Below are 14,304 nucleotides of genomic sequence, written 5' to 3' on the forward strand. Positions count from 1 at the left end.
AATTCTCTGTGACGCATTTTACAGCTTGTTGTAGGCTATCTTTATATATATATATATATATATATATATATATATATATATATATATATATATATATATATATATATATACACACACGTGGGCTTCAATTAAATAATATAATTTACTTTTGTTGTGTTTCAAAATAGACAAAGTGAAGTCGCTATTCAACGGCTCAGACATGTATGTGGCAGGGACTCCAGACAACCACGCATTATAAAGGGAAGGCCAGCCACGTCGCGGACACCGAGGCCTCACTCCCAGACAAGCTAAACACCTTCGCCCGCTTCGAGGAAAACACATAGCTGCCGTCACGGGCCACCGCCGCTCACGAGGACTGTAAGCTCTCGTTCTCCGTGGCTGACGTGAACGTTTAAGCGGCATCCCAAGCTGTGTCCACAGAGCATGTGCGAGCCAGCTGGGATGGAGTGTTTACGGACATATTCAATATCTCCCTATCCCAGTCTGTTGTCCCCACTTGCTTCAAGATGGCCACCATTGTTCCTGTCCCCAACAAGCCAAAGTAACTGAACTACACGACTATCGCCCCATAGCACTCACTTCTATCATCATGAAGTGCTTTGAGAGGCTAGGACCATGTCACCTCCACCATACCCTACACCCTTGACCCACTACAATTTGCATACCTCCCAAACAGATCCACGGGTGACGCAATCGCCATCGCACAGCACACTGCCCTATCCCATCTGGACAAGAGGAATACCTATGTAAGAATGGTGTTCATCGATTACAGCTCAGCCTTCAACACCATAGTGCCCTCCAGTTCAACCATGACTGTGTGGCCACGCACGTCTCCAACTCAATCATCAAGTTTGCTGACGACACAACAGTGGTAGGCCTGATTACCAACAAGGCGTTGAGGGCCCTGGCGGAGTGGTGCCAGTAAAAAAAAAACTCCCCCTCAACAAAACGAAGGAGCTTATCATGGACTGCAGAGAAAGCACGCCCCCATCCACATCAACGTTGCAGCAGTGGAGAGGATCAAAAGCTTCAAGTTCCTCGGCGTGCACATCACTGACAACCAGAAATGGTCCATCCACACAGACAGTGGCTGAAGAAATTCGACTTGGCCCCTAAGACCCTCACAAACTTTTACAGAGGTACCATTGTTCTTAGTTCTTAGTAGCTAGCTAACTTTTTAGTTTGGATCCCGCGACACAGTTGGCATCAGTCGCTGGGATTGCTAGTCTCTGTCCAGTTATCCTGCCGACCAAGGACGGGTCTGAGGAGCTATTTGGCGTTGCAGCTAGCCTAGCAGCTAGCTTGCAGCATATCAAGCTAGCGGGGTTTTCTTGAGGGCTTGAACGCCGCCCGCGACACGGTTAGCCATTGTGGCTGGGACCGCGGATTGTCCCGGGTTTGTGGCTGTCTAGAGCCCTGCTGTTTGTTGTTTTCAATCTTCCATGTGACCTGCCCTGTCTGGAACCGATAGCTACCATGTCAAAGACCAAAGCTGGCAGGAGTACCGTTGTCAAGGACAGTGGTGTCTCTCTAACACATGTGAATGAACTTTTAAACTAACAAAAATAATTCTACAAGCAGTTGTTACAACAACAAGAAAATAGCTTCAAGTGCTTTGTCCAAATACTGGTGGATTCGACTAATAAAATAATGGATGATCTGACCAGAGAGATCCAGGACCTAAAGAACAGTTTGCAGTTCTCCCAGGGTCAGCTCGATGAGTTGAAACAGGAGAATGGCAAGATTACAGCAATCTGTAAGTCATTGAGAGAGGACATCAGTTCTGTCTGTGAATCCATGATAACAATGACGGATAAATCAGACTATCTTGAGGGACAATCAAGGCGTAACAACATGGTTGTGGACGGAATTGCAGAATCTCCACATGAGACCTGGACGGAGTCTGAGGACAAAGTGAGGGAAATGATCTCTGAGAAATTGAAGATGGACCACAGGAAGATTGAGGTGGAGCGCGCCCACAGGACTGGAAAACCCACCACCGGCCCACGTGACAGACCCGATAGTGGTCAAGTTCCTGAGGTTTAAGGACAAGGTAGCTGTTCTGGAAAGAGCCAAGAACTTGAGAGGAACGTATATCTTTCTCAACGAGGACTATCCTGAAGCTGTGCGCCAGAAGAGGAAATAACTTATCCCAGCCATGAAAGCTGCCAGAGCATGTGGGGACATTACTTACATCCGCTATGACAGGCTCATTGTCCACCCTCCTTCCCAGAAGCCTGGAAGGGATGAGAGAGCCAAGCCTATGGGTTCGTAGCTTCAACCCCGCAGCACACACACACCAATTGATTAATGGACTGCTGAATGTATATTTGTTTCTCTTGCTTTGTTTGCTCTTTTCAGTATTATGTCTATCTCTGATAAGCTACCCAGGAAAGGGCTGAAATAGCCCATATTTATATATGTAGCCTTAGAAATAAGGTTAATGAAATCAATAACTTCCTAATATCAGATAACATTCATATATTAGCCATTTCTGAGACTCACTTAGATAATTCATTTGATGATACAGCAGTAGCAATACAATAATATAACCTCTATAGAAGATACAGAAATGCTTATGGGGGAGGTGTTGCTGTATATATTCAGAGCCATATCCCTGTAATGCTTAGAGAAGATCTTATGTCAAGTGTTATTGAAGTGTTATGGTTGCAGGTTCATTTTCTAATAAGGCTGTAACCTAACAAAATGTGGAAAAAGTCAAGGGGTCTGAATACTTTCCGAAGGCATTGTGTGTATATACACTGCTCAAAAAACTAAAGGGAACACTTAAACTCCAAGTCAATCACACTTCTGTGAAATCAAACTGTCCGCTTAGGAAGCAACACTGATTGACAATAAATGTCACATGCTGTTGTGCAAATGGAATAGACAACAGGTGAAAATTATAGGCAATTAGCAAGACACCCCCAATAAAGGACTGGTTTTGCAGGTGGTGACCACAGACCACTTCTCAGTTCCTATGCTTCCTGGCTGATGTTTTAGTCACTTTTGAATGCTGGCGGTGCTTTCACTCTAGTGGTAGCATGAGACGGAGTCTACAACCCACACAAGTGGCTCAGGTAGTGCAGCTCATCCAGGATGGCACATCAATGCGAGCTGTGGCAAGAAGGTTTGCTGTGTCTGTCAGCGTAGTGTCCAGAGCATGGAGGCGCTACCAGGAGACAGGCCAGTACATCAGGAGACGTGGAGGAGGCCGTAGGAGGGCAACAACCCAGCAGCAGGACTGCTACCTCCGCCGTTGTGCAAGGAGGAGCAGTAGGAGCACTGCCAGAGCCCTGCAAAATGACCTCCAGCAGGCCACAAATGTGCATGTGTCTGCTCAAACGGTCAGAAACAGACTCCATGAGGGTGGTATGAGGGCCCGACGTCCACAGGTGGGGGTTGTGCTTACAGCCCAACACCGTGCAGGACGTTTGGCATTTGCCAGAGAACACCAGGATTGGCAAATTTGCCACTGGCACCCTGTGCTCTTCACAGATGAAAGCAGGTTCACACTGAGCACATGTGACAGAGTCTGGAGACGCCGTGGAGAATGTTCTGCTGCCTGCAATATCCTCCAGCATGACCGGTTTGGCGGGGGGTCAGTCATGGTGTGGGGTGGCATTTCTTTGGGGGGCCGCACAGCCCTCCATGTGCTCGCCAGAGGTAGCCTGACTGCCATTAGGTACCGAGATGAGATCCTCAGACCCCTTGTGAGACCATATGCTGGTGCGGTTGGCCCTGGGTTCCTCCTAATGCAAGACAATGCTAGACCTCATGTGGCTGGAGTGTGTCAGCAGTTCCTGCAAGAGGAAGGCATTGATGCTATGAACTGGCCCGCCCGTTCCCCAGACCTGAATCCAATTGAGCACATCTGGGACATCATGTCTCGCTCCATCCACCAATGCCACGTTGCACCACAGACTGTCCAGGAGTTGGCGGATGCTTTAGTCCAGGTCTGGGAGGAGATCCCTCAGGAGACCATCCGCCACCTCATCAGGAGCATGCCCAGGCGTTGTAGGGAGGTCATACAGGCACGTGGAGGCCACACACACTACTGAGCCTCATTTTGACTTGTTTTAAGGACATTACATCAAAGTTGGATCAGCCTGTAGTGTGGTTTTCCACTTTAATTTTGAGGGTGACTCCAAATCCAGACCTCCATGGGTTGATGAATTTGATTTCCATTGATCATTTTTGTGTGATTTTGTTGTCAGTACATTCAACTATGTAAAGAAAAAAGTATTTAATAAGATTATTTTATTCATTCAGATCTAGGATGTGTTATTTTAGTGTTCCCTTTATTTTTTTGAGCAGAGTATATATATATATATATATATATATATATATATATATATATGTAAATATAGACACTACTGGTCAAAGGTTTTAGAACACCTACTCATTCAAGGGTTTTTCTTTATTTTTACTATTTTCTACATTGTAGAATAATAGTGAAGACATCAAAACTATGAAATAACACATGGAATCATGTAGTAACCAAAAAAGTGTTAAACAAATCAAACTATATTTTCTGTTTGAGATTCTTCAAATAGCCACCCTTTGCCTTGATGACAGCTTTGCACACTCTTGGCATTCTCTCAACCAGCTTCACCTGGAATGCTTTTCCAACAGTCTTGAAGGAGTTCCCACATATGCTGAGCACTTTCTGCTTTTCCTTCACTTTGCGGTCCGACTCATCCCAAACCATCTCAATTTGGTTGAGGTCGGGGTATTATGGAGGCCAGGTCATCTGATGCAGCACTCCATCACTCTCCTTCTTGGTAATATAGCCCTTACACAGCCTGGAGGTGTGTTGGGTCATTGTCCTGTTGAAAAACAAATGATAGTCCCACTAAGCCCAAACCAGATGGGATGGTGTATCGCTTCAGAATGCTGTGGTAGCCATGCTGGTTAAGTGTGCCTTGAATTCTAAATAAATCGCAGACTGTGTCAGCAGCAAAGCACCCCTACACCATAACACCTCCTCCTCGATGCTTTACGGTGGGAAATACACATCCGGAGATAATCCGTTCACCCACACAAAGACACGGCGGTTGGAACCAAACATTTCCAATTTGGACTCCAGACAAAAGGACACATTTCCACCGGTCCATTGCTTGTGTTTCTTGGCCCAAGCAAGTCTCTTCTTCTTATTGGTGTCCTTTAGTAGTGGTTTCTTTGCAGCAATTCGACCATGAAGCCCTGATTCACACAGTCTCCTCTGAACAGTTGATGTTGTGATGTGTCTGTTACTTGAACTCTGTAAAGTATTTGGGCTGCAATTTCTGAGGCTGGTAACTCTAATTAACTTATCCTCTGCAGCAGAGGTAACTCTGGGTCTTCCATTCCTGTGGGGGTCCTCATGAGAGCCAGTTTCATCATAGCGCTTGATGGTTTTTGCGACTGCACTTGAAGAAACTTTCGAAGTTCTTTACATTTTCCGTATTGACTGACCTTCTTGTCTTAAAGTAATGATGGACTGTCGTTTCTCTTTGCTTATTTGAGCTGTTCTTGCCATAATATGGACTTGGTCTTTTACCAAATAGGGCGATCTTCTGTATACCAACTTCATGAGGTTGTCACCTGGAATGCATTTCAATTAACAGGTGTGCCTTCTTAAAAGTTAATTTGTGGAATTTATTTCCTTCTTAATGCGTTTGAGCCAATCAATTGTGTTGTGACAAGGTAAAGGGTGGCTACTTTGAAGAATCTCAACTATAAAATATATTTAGATTTTTTTTTAACACCTTTTTGGTTACTACATGATTCTATATGTGTTATTTCATAGTTGTGATGTCTTCACTATTATTCTACAATTTGAATGAGTAGGTGTGTCCAAACTCTTGACTGGTAGTATATATACATATATAGAGAGAGAGTCTGGGATTTATATATATATATATATATATATATATATATATATATATATATATAAAATTCCAGACTCTGACATTGCTCGTTCTGATATTTCTTAATATATTTTTGTATTTGTGTTTTCTGTTGTTAGAAACATAAGCATTTCGCTGCGATAACATCTTTATAATATATGTTCGCGACCAATAAAATGTTATTTGATTTGGTTGAGTTTGATTGACCTCTGTACAGCATCTATTGGGCTAACTATTCATGTCCCCCCTTGTTGTTAATTTGTACTCTGCAGTTGGCCAAGAAAGGCAGCACAGCATTTGTTTATGCACGTTTTTCCTGGGATTATCAGGTACGTCATGTGTTTTGACAATATTTTACTGTTCGCAAGTGTACATCACTGAACGTAACGCCTGGCTGTCATTGATAAAGATGTCCCAGGACAATAGGCTATACTGTACATTTCTATTTCATACTGTACATTGGATTTACATTATATTTACATTTACATTTTAGTCATTTAGCAGACGCTCTTATCCAGAGCGACTTACAGTTTAGTGAGTGCATACATTTTTCATACTATTGTATTAAGTCATTCATTCGATTATTGTTATATTGTGCCCTGTCTAGTGTACCCATGTGGAAGAGAAGAGTTTGGCGTATTAGGGAAGCACAGCTTTTGTTTATGGAAGTTTTTTTTCTGTCAGAGAATAAAAGATCAACACCAACATATGTAAGCCGGTCAATGCAGAGGCAATCAACACTGGTCACACAGAGCTAGCAGCACTGCAAGCTGTCACCAGATAAGTACGGATGGGGCAGTTGATACGTCCTTGGCATGTAGAACTTGCGTTGAAGTTTCCGCAAAGCCTCCAGGAAGCATTTCAGTGGACCCTGTAGATACTAAGACTGGGTTTACCATGTCATAATGTGTGGCCCATGCTTTAGGTTTGTTGTCTTCTGGACAGAAAGAGTACTGCTGTATTACCTTTTGATTGCTAATTTAAACAGTCACTTCCTTGTTCATATATGAAAATATATAGTACATTGCACGGCCTACATTCTTTACAAATGGGGGAGAACCCATTCAGAACCCCCATTCAGAACCACTGTCTATTGGATAAAATACCCTGGGCAAGAGGCTTGCTCTCAAACTCCTTCTCATGAAAAAAAAAAGTGTCAAGTCCATTTTTGTTCACGATGATCTCAGACTCATCTGAAAATAGGACCTGTCAAAAGCGACTCAGTTTGTTTTCCCTGTCACAGGCAAACATTGTGGCTTCTGCAATCCCTGTCAATCAAGTGTTATTTTTTTATATTGGCATTATTCAGTCTTCCCTTCCTCAATGGCTTTCTGTACCTTCTCCGAATCCTTTGAAAGGTAAAGATTAGTCATGTAAGCCTTTAAATTGCCAATTTCCCCACCAGTCATGCAGAACCTCTCAATTGTAAAATCTGAAGATAATGACAGCAGATCTCCAAGTCCTGCATGTTATCAATACTCCCAAAACATGTCATTTGTGTGTGCTCAATCTATTGCTTTCATATGGTTGGTGAGTTGATTATAACGTTCCACGTCAGGCCACGAGGCATTCAGGAAACTCACCACAGGACTGAAGCCCTTGTCCTTACCAATGTGATTGATGCTGTTGATGAGGCGTACTCCAACCTGGGCATGGTTATTAGTCATCAGAATGATGTCGAACAGCTCCTCGCTCTCCGGATAGAGCTCCCGCAGACGACTGTTCAGAGTAATCGATAAATAAAATCTATTTGTAAAGCACTTTTTACATCAGCAGTTGTCACAAAGTGCTTATACATAAACCCAGCCTAAAACCCGAAAGAGCAAGCAATGCAGATGTAGAAGCATGGTAGCAAGGAAAAACTCTCTAGAAAGGCAGGAACCTAGGAAGAAACCAAGAGAGCAACCAGGCTCTGAGGGGTGGCCAGTCCTCTTCCGGCTGTGCCAGATTATAAGACTACATGGCCATTAGGCCAGATCGTTCTTCAAGATGTTCAAATGTTCATAGATGACCAGCAGGGTCAAATAAAAAGCACAGTGGTTATAGAGGGCGCAACAGGTCAGCACCTCAGGAGTAAATGTCAGTTGGCTTTTCATACCCGAGCATTCAGAGGTCGAGACAGCAGGTGCAGTAGAGAGAAGGGGTCGAAACAGTAGGTCCGGGACAAGGTAGTATGACCGGTGAACAGGTCAGGGCAGAGCAGCAGAAACTGGATCAGCAGCATGACCAGGTGGACTGGGGACGGAGAAAGCCAGGAGTCGTCAGCCAGGTAGTCCTAAGACATGGTCCTAGGGCTCAGGTCCTCCGGGAGGGAAGACAGAAAGAGAGATGGAGAGCAAACCTAAGATCACACAGGACACCAGATAAGACAGGAGAATTACACTCGATGGTACAGGCTGACCCTAGCCCCCCGGCACATAGACTATTGCAGCATAGATACTAGAGACTGAGACGGGGGGTCGGGGGACAATGTGGCCCCATCCAAAGTTACCCCCGGAAAGGGCCAACCAGGCAGGATATAACCCCACCCACTTTGCAATATTCCAGAGATGGAAGAAAGCTGCTTCTTATTATGTTCGTCAAAAGAGAGATCAGAGTCCAGAGTAACACCGAGGTCCTTCACAGTTTTACTTGAGACGACTGTACAACCATTGAGATTCATTGTCAGATCCGACAGCAGATCTCTTTGCTTCTTGGGACCTAGAACTAGCATCTCTGTTTTGTCCGATTTTAAAAGTAAAACATTTTCCGCCATCCACTTCCTTGTGTCTGAAACACAGGCTTCCAGGATAGGCAATTTTAGGGCTTCACCATGTTTCATCGAAATAAACAGCTGTGTGTCGTCCGCATAGCAGTGAAAGTTGACATTGTGTTTCCAAATGACATCACCAAGAGGTAGCATATATAGTGAAAACAATAGTGGTCCTAGAACAGAACCTTGAGGAACACCAAAACTTACCATTGATTTGTCAGAGGACAAACCATCCACAGAGACTAACTGATATCTTTCCGACAGATAAGATCTAAACCAGGCAAGAACTTGTCCACATATACCAATTATTGTTTCCAATCTCTTCAAAATAATGTGGTGATTGGTGGAAAGCAGCGCTAAGGTCTAGGAGCACGAGGACAGACACAGAGCCTTGGTCTGACCCTATTAAAAGGTAATTTACCACCTTCACGAGTGCAGTCTTAGTACAGGCTTAACACTTATTTTTCTTAAAACTGCATTGTTGGTTAAGGGCTTGTAAGTAAGCATTTCACTGTAAGGTCTACACCTGTTGTATTCGGCGCATGTGACAAATAACATTTTATTTTATTTTATTTGATGGGGTCTAAAACCAGACTGGAGCATTTCGGATACATTATTTGTCTTCAGAAAGGCAGAGAGTTGCTGAGCAACAGCTTTTTCTAAAATGTTTGAGAGGAATGGGACATTCGAAATACGCCAATAGTTTTTAACAGCTCAGTGACTTTCAACGGGGCATTGTCATAGGATGCCACTTTCCCAACAAGTCAGTTCGTCAAATTTCTGTTAGTCGGAAGCTTCATGAAATGGGTTTCCATGGCCAAGCAGCCGCACACAAGCCTAAGATCACCATGCGCAATGCCAAGTGTCGGCTGGAGTGGTGTAAAGCTCGCGCCATTGGACTCTGGAGGAGTGGAAACGCGTTCTCTGGAGTGATGAATCACATGTGAATATACTGTAAATTAGGGAATTCTGATTACGATTGACTGAAGCAAGACCCCCCCCATTAGGACCACTGACATGCCCCAATTGCTTCACAACACTTATCGTATACACAAAACACATCAGGGCACTGTGTTTACACAAAACACATCAGGGCTCTGTGTTTACACAAAACACATCAGGGCACTGTGTTTACACAAAACACATCAGGGCACTGTGTTTACACAAAACACATCAGGGCAATGTGTTTACACAAAACAACATCAGGGCACTGTGTTTACACAAAACACATCAGGGCAATGTGTTTACACAAAACACATCAGGGCAATGTGTTTACACAAAACAACATCAGGGCACTGCGTTCACACAAATCACATCAGGGCACTGTGTTAACAACACGTCAGCCTTCAGTAATCACAACCTCACAGAATATCCAGCTAGAAATGGCACATACAGAGAACTATGGAGAACTGTATACGTTCTATGGACTCAATTTCTATGTGTGTCATTCTGTAACGTTGCATCCCAAAAATAAAACAAGTGACAATGTCTAGAATTATTGATGAACCTGACAAACCAGACCTGTTTACATGTATTTTCCTAATAACATTTTGTTATGCAAACTACTTAAACACCACACATTTACAGTTCAAGTGACTGTATTGTACATGGTAGCCATTATTTAAAAAATCACAGATGAAAGACAGACCGGTACCTTCACAAAAGGAATTGCCACTCCAGGCATTAGGGACTGGTCTTCATGGAGGTGCTGGTGCTCAACATCTCTAGTCCTTCGTCCTCATTCAGTTCCCTTTCCTTTACCATATTAAAAAATTTACAGGATGAAACTGCAACGGTGACTGCATGACTCGGTTCAGGCTGCAGGTGACACAATTTGTATTTTATTTGATGAATACTAGGATACAAGCAAAGGAGTTAAAATGTCACTTGTTGTTTTGAATGACCTAGTTTGACTGCCTCATACTGCGATGTGAACACAAATAAACTACTCACTGGTTGAGGCTTTTTGGTTGTTTTTAAAGCGTCAAAGAAAGCTTTTTCCACTGTCCACTCTTTCACCCTGTCAGTGTCATAAGCCGGCTCTATCTCTGGATTCTTGTCGTCGCTAATTTCACTCATACTGCAACAAGTGACACTTGTTGCTGCAAGGGAAAAGCCAGGCACGGTGCCCTAGAGCTATTCAATTCACTGAGGTGACGGGAGTGCAATGAATTGGATAGCATGCAAATACTTTTAAGAAAAGAAAAAACACTGTATAACAGAATGTGAAATATTGAGAAAAAACAGTTTAAAATGAATAAAAATATGTTATTGAAAAATATGTTTTATTATCATATAATAACTTAATTATACCAACTTGCCAGGCCAATGTTAACATTATGTTAACATATAAAACAAATGCCAATGTTAACATAAAATACTATAACAATGTGTGGTTTGGTTTGAGTTTATCTAAATAGTTTGCTCTGCGTGATCAGAACCACATTTTCTTGGTCAGTCAATGAATGTAAAAAAATAATCGGAGAAAATGAACCGGTATCCCCTTAACACACAGGGGGTTGGTGCCACCTTAATTGGGGAGGACGGGCTCGTGGTAATGGCTGGAGCGGTATCAGTGGAATGGTATCAAATACGTCAAACACATGCCGTTCCATTCGCTCCAACTGCAGTTCGCCCTAGCCCTCTCTGTAGAAGGCATCTGTAGCCTTACACTCCAGCCCAGACACTTTCCTCTCTCACCACACTCTTTCAGTTTTCCTTTAATTAAACAATTCCCACCGCCTCTTTTTTCTTCACTGTCCAAGTTCTTAAGAAAATAAACCAAACACTTCAGAGGTCCTCTGTGGCCAAGTACAGCATGTTCCCAGGTCTGCAGTCACTCACACTATCACTTCCCCCCTTGGTACTGAAGACATTCCTGAGGTGGACGGGGTCTCCTGATGTGGTGTCCTTTCAAAATTGGATCTAACCCGGCAGCAATACGTTAATAGTAAGCTTATACCGTCTAGTAAATGTCTGTTTTAATGTGAGAGGATTTTCTTTCTTCTCAACACAGTATCTCTTTTTCTCTCTGTGTCTTCATGGTTTATACACACACACACTGTGCCTGGCACTCAAACTGCAGTAGGCTGGCTACACTTTATCTCGGGGCCCATAAGAGTTATGATGTCATGGCGTCCCATCACCTGGGGATCACTTACATGAAAATGGAGGCAGTTTTCTGTCAGCACGTCTTGATTTGCTTTCCTGGTATAACACCATCCATACGATCGGGCGAGCACTTGCCGTTTATTTTACTTGCGACTGAGCCCGCAGATGAAAAATCATTGCTTGAATTGGACCCATGGAGTAGGGCCGTTCTCAGCACTGACCCACGGCAATAGAATGCAGCGGTGTTTGTTGTTTCAAACAGAGCGCTCTTAAAAAGTAAGAAAGAATTAGAAGTCAGGGTTTTTTTTCTCATTTTTAAGCATTCCCTCATGTCGTTGAAGCATCACCTACTGAAGCCCTATAAAGGTCATTTATAGGCATATTACAGATAGATTTGGATATGCATCGTCTAAGTTGGACTTAGTGATTTCAAAATACACAACCACTGACTGAGAGAATGAAATATATCATACTGATACTCCCCATCATCTCTCGTTCTATTTAATGATTATTTTCTCTAAATTGTTTTGGAAAGATTTCGTAAAAATAATTTATGTGATCTGGCTGTTAAAAACAATTGGGTTAAAGTGAGTTGTACTCTCTCCTTCCTTTCAATTTAGATCTTGGGATAGATCTAAAAACGTATTTTCTTAAAAAGCCAAGTAAGGAGTGGCACAGTTTGTCTACTGGGGTTAAGCCAAAAAACAAACAAAAAATAAATAAAATGTATGCTTTGGATAAAAGCGTCTGCTAAATGGCACATTATTATTATTATTATTATTATTATTATTATTATTATTATTATTATTATTATTATTAAGCCAAAGGTCACACTTTATCCAAACCTTCACACAAACACCGTTGCCAGAGTGCAAATCACTGTTGACAGCAGATCACTACGTCTACCTTGGAGGAGAGTGTCCAAAACCCTGATTCGGTTTATTTATTTAAAGTAGAGATACGGGTCAGATGTTCAACTGAGACCCGTCCAAGTCCAAATGTCATTGGAACACTTCATTGGAACCTGGCTGTGATATCCCCCTGAATAAAAAAAAAATATATTAACAATCTATTTTCAATTAAAACAAATTAACGGCAATAAAAGGCAGCTCACTTCTCTCTTCTCCAAGGTCTCCATTCTGACCTTTGCAACGGCCTTTAAGTCCAGCGATTCCCACGATCCATCCAATCTTTTCCCACATGAGCAGAAATAATAAAGAGAAAATAAAACAATTAAAAAGCAATCAGTCATGCTGTTAATAAAAAACAGCTTTAACTGACATAATGTATGGCCTGGATGACAACTCTAGTCCCGGTGTGTCCCTAGCGCTGGCAAAGGCTTGGCTGTGATTAATGGATGCCGATGTTGGGGCGTGGAGGCTGCAGAATAGTGATAGGCCTGTCTCCACTCTGGATGTTAACACTCGTTGCTAAGACGTCCCAGGGCAAACGTCCGTCCGTTTCCTCGCGTCCCCATGACCGATGCGACCAAAGCGATACGTCAACCGGGCCTCCGACGGACTCAGGTGGCTCGGGTTTCAGCACTTAACGTTTCCGGAAGGTTTCTTGTTACGAGCCCAAACATATGCTGTGTGTGTGTGTGTCTGTGTGTGTGTGTGTGTGTGTTTGTGTGTGATTGTAGCTCGTTGGGGACCAGGGGGGACACTGAAGGGAACTTCAGTCGTCATCATCCAGACGGCCCACGTGTTACTGATCAAAAACAAGAAGCAAATGTATCCATGGAGATGAAAATATAATTAGTAGATCTTTACCAAGACAGAGTAGGTCAACTGACCCTGCTCTCTGTATGACCTCTCTAATCCTAGATTCAATCAGATCAAGCATTAAAAACCAGTAACGTCTGTTGGAGCTTCAAATCAGTCAGCAGCAGCTCTTGCGATCGACGTCACGACGCCACACCCGCCCCATTCCTGTTAGGAGTTCAGAACGAGAAAGGAATGGGGCGGGTGTTGCACCTTCAGCATGAAGTAAACAATGTGCTCTGTTGATGATGTGACAACAGCTGGTGTAATGGGGTAAGGTGAACTTTCTGGGAAGTTGTCAAATAAATCAATGATAGGTTGCCGAAAACTACAGAGAAAAGATTTCAATGGATGTCAGATAAACTTTTCCATTTCCAGCTCGTGCACTGCAGTGCAACCAAGCTTTGGCAAGTTGGACCAACTCGCATCGCCATTGGCTAATTAGCTTCCTGTTTCCATAATGGTCGTTACACTAATATGAAAATGGGTTTCAGGTTCAATCACTTCCCAATTGCGTCCGGCAGTAGGTTGAATTTTGGGCAATTCGCCTCATGTCTTTCTTGAGAGAAAAAAAAAAGTTTGACCTCACACGATCCTGCACCTGATTCCCATTCACCGGGAGGTCTTGGAAACCTGAGCAAAGACATTTGGAAAGAGAGTGAGTGTGAAGAAAAGCATTCTTTCTACCATACTTTTTGAGAGGCATCACATTTGGCGCGTCCTTCTCACACAGCAGAATTTGATCCACATTGTTGCATGTGTGTATTCTTATGATAAGTGGTGATCC

Source organism: Coregonus lavaretus (assembly GCF_964263955.1).
Source record: "Coregonus lavaretus genome assembly, chromosome: 18".
In the NCBI taxonomy this organism is placed as follows: Eukaryota; Metazoa; Chordata; class Actinopteri; order Salmoniformes; family Salmonidae; genus Coregonus; species Coregonus lavaretus.